Source organism: Notothenia coriiceps, unplaced genomic scaffold (genome assembly GCF_000735185.1).
Source record: "Notothenia coriiceps isolate Sejong01 unplaced genomic scaffold, NC01 NC01_scaffold00033175, whole genome shotgun sequence".
In the NCBI taxonomy this organism is placed as follows: Eukaryota; Metazoa; Chordata; class Actinopteri; order Perciformes; family Nototheniidae; genus Notothenia; species Notothenia coriiceps.
This window is the reverse complement of record NW_011365876.1, coordinates 63552-67272: the sequence shown is the minus strand read 5'-3', so window position 1 is coordinate 67272 and position 3721 is coordinate 63552. Positions and strand designations below refer to the sequence as shown.

At 39.1% G+C, this 3721-nt stretch overlaps 1 protein-coding gene across 1 annotated transcript in view; it reads right to left on the bottom strand.

Moving 5' to 3' along the window:
- The window catches only part of cunh6orf89 (chromosome unknown C6orf89 homolog), a 15694-nt gene extending 12314 nt beyond the window's left edge, over positions 1-3380 (bottom strand). Inside the window, exon 1 of the mRNA XM_010789654.1 lies at positions 3219-3380. The gene's annotated coding sequence lies outside the window, so the exon portion shown is untranslated. The remainder of the gene's footprint in view (positions 1-3218) is intronic.
- Positions 3381-3721: the final 341 nt, after the last annotated feature.

Sequence of the window (3721 nt, the reverse complement as noted above, 5' to 3'; positions counted from 1 at the left end):
CTCGGTAAGTACCTTATATGATTTTCACAATGACTTTATGTAATGTAGGGTGAAATTTGAGGTCCCGCGGATCATAAGTGTTTCGTAGAAATAGAATGCGGCCTCGACGAGTGTTTCGTTTGTTTGTTTTCCATAGCGATCGGACTTCTTGAAAATGCCACCCCAAAAAGGGAATGTTTTCGATGGAGGTGTTGCTTGTAGCGGGCTCTGGCAGACTGAGTTTGGGTTGTGGGCTTATGATTCGCTATTACAGTAGAATTCTCACTTGATCCTTCACTGCGCGGCTGAAGCGATACGCTACTGCAGCAAGAGTCACGTACTCCAAGATCTTGCGCTCAGCGTCACTGGCCTCGCACGTGAACGATAGCAAGTCTCCATCCGGCGCCAGAGTCCACATTTGCTTTTGTCGAGGTAGGCGTGTATGAGGGGTGTTTGTCCGCTGTTGTCTTGACTAATTAGTGCTGTTTGTTCCTTTATCGGTATTTATCCTAGAGAGGAGAGAGAGCGAGGATAGGAAGAGGGGCCATTCGAAACGAAACCAGACCCCTCTCCCCTCTCTTATGGGATAGGAATTAAAATTTGTGAACCAATAAAGGGACCGTACCTAGTTTAATCCCACCCTCGGGTAGGTTCTCCTCTACAAGACACCCTAACAAAAACGGACTCAAAGGTGCCCCCTGGCCGGATGGGGACTTGTTGGGTTAGTGGCGATCGACTGGGCGAAAGATTTGAGCTACGTGGCTCTTAGCTGCGTGAGGTATCGTTTGCCCGGCGCAGTGAGAATCAAGTGAGAACACTAAATAGGAATCCCATCCTATCCCAGAGTCGCAGAAAACACTTATTTGAAAATTCTTTTTTGGAGGATGCCCGATTGTTTACAAAATCGTGCTTCAATCCTCGTGAGGATCGCACATTCTATTTTACGAAACCACTTATACCGGGGGACCTCAAATTTCCAGTATCCCCCTACATACTTAAATAAAGTCTTGTGCAAAACAATATGACAGTACCTTAACGAGAATCGCGTAGCGGCATCGTTAATTATATCAACTTAATAAACGTTATCATGTAATTTTTTTAAGAGCTAGACACCTTCGCACCTGACACTTCGTTGCTGGGGTTGAGGTAAAATCGCCCGGGATAGGACGGACAGTCGGAAAGCGTAGACACGTGTTTGAAAGAGCACGGGAGTAACCAGTACACGAGCCAGAGCACACAACCCCTCCCGGAGCATCCTTTCAGGCGTATAAAAAGGCGCAACAATGAAAGTTAACGATCGCGCGAGATCGACCAAGAGGTTTCATGGCCAGGGTGAAATTTCCACCTGTGTATTTGTAAATTTTCGTATATTATAACATCTATTATGCGCTGTCAATCTTCTACCTATTTCAAATATATGTACTAGATGCTACTAGGATATGCATGTATATACGGTGTGTGCTTTGCGTTCTTGAAAATTTTGCTCTTAACATCCCGATAGCAATGAATATATTAAATGCTTTGACAATAAATACATTCAAAAATTAATCTCTGGAAGCCGTAGCGCTGTAAAAAAAGTGTGAAAAGCACGACCAATCATTTTAGCCGGGCCTACCTGCCTGTCAGCTTTCCATCTGTGCACAAACTTATCTCGTGCCCTCATTGGTCATGTGCGCGTTCGTGTGTTGGGGGAGGGGCTCTGTAAGGAAGTGGCATATTTTTTCCGGTTGTGTACTTTCAAATTCTAGCGCACTCTAGCTGGTTTCTCCAAAAGTACCTACCCCACCTTTAAATATGACACATAAACTTAAACTAAATATGTAGCTAATACAATTAGAGATTATACCAGATCGTCATCATTACATGATGCAACACAACAAGATTTAAAAAAAAAGGTAGAAAAACTTTGTATAGGTTAGCCACCATTCTGAATTAAAAAAGGCAGGTTTTTTATTAACCTTGAATTATTCTGAGATTAAGATTATAATCAACATAACTAAAACGCATAATCATAGCATAAAAACACAACAGATGGAGGAAAAGGAACTAAAATCCAAGAATAGGGAACTCACATTTGACTGGTTACCAAAAAGTGAGCTTTGTAACAGGAGTTGAATAACATTGAAATCTTAATGAATCTGCCTCTAGTTCTTTTATTTAGGATTCAAAAGCATTCAACAAGATGAATTCACTAAGTCTCAGATCTATATGCAACATATTCCATGCCAGGGTTGCAAAATACTTATATGCCGTTTGGGACAGAGAGCATACTGTAAAGTCCTTTAAAAGCAAATAGTACAGTCAGGCACTTTTCTGAGTAATAAACATGCTGATTTAAAACACAATCAACCTTTGTTCATGTCAGCGAGGACATGTAAGAGGAGACATTATGAGCTCCCAGGTGTCCTCAGAGAGACAATAACAGACTCCTAGGTGTCCACATGGTGACAATAAGGGATGCCCCTACATGTAAAGCAATAAATGGACTTGACAAAGAAAAACTCGTTTTATCCTCGTCACGCTTCGTTGAGTAGTTATATATCTATAAACCATAACACTCTAGATAACAGAGATTATCTTGCTTGGTGGTTGTTACAAGCAATTAAGAGTATGTTCAGTTTGCAAATTCAAAAACATGTTTTTAAAAATAGGACGGTAGACACATTTTAAAATCAGGTATGATGATTATTGTGTTTGAAACGTTTTTGCATAGTTAATCTAAGTATTTAAAGGGATCCTGCCCAGATATAATATATACAGGTATGATATAATTAAGCTTCAGACTTTACTGTTAATACATTCTGTTTCCCCTTTATTGTTCTGTTTTAAGTGCATTCTTCTTGAATTGTGTTTAACATAAGAACAACATATGTTACTAAAGTACTACTTTAAAATGGATACATTAAAATTAAGTACAAGTACTTCAAAACTGTACTTAGCGTTAAGTGCTTGAATATATGTACTTTTATTTACATTCCATCACTGTGTAACACAATAAATACCACCAGTCCAGCAGCTGCTATTACACATTGATATATAATGTCACTAGAAACTCAGTGGGATTCATTAACGCTGATGATCAATAGATATGTTATTAGAGAAAACGTACTGATATTATAAAAAACATCACAACAGAGCTTCTCCAGACAGCGGTACAGTGGCTGGTGTTAGCCTGGGCTTGTTAGCTTTCATTGACACTTTACGTAGCTTCACGAAAATACAAAATACTTTATCCTCACCTTTAAAGTGACGTCCACTGCTTCTGTGTGGGTCCCTCCATTCCTACTTTAAATACTCAAATAAATGTTTTTTTCTCCAAATAAACTAGCTAGTTATGGGCATGGCTAGCACTTTATATATATGGGTAAGCACAAACAGCTAGGATACTTCTTCTTCTACGATTTTTTTTAACGTTTTTAACTGAGGGTTGGTAACCAGCGTTACTGCCACCTTCTGCTTCGGAGTTTAAATAGAAGATTTAATCAACATAGCAATTATTCCTGTTTATCAGATAAAAGAAGGGGGAAATAAACTGATTTATTCGTACGTAGATTAGCTTGATAGGCTATTTCTTTGTTTTATATTAGGAGTGATTACAAGTTGTAACCACCGCCTGATTTTCTTTGGAATGCAAAAGACAGGAAATACCTTTTTAATGGGGGAAACTGGGGGGAAATGTATTCAAATTATATCATTTAAGAATATTTACTTGAATCCTGATTAAACCAGACACAATACATGA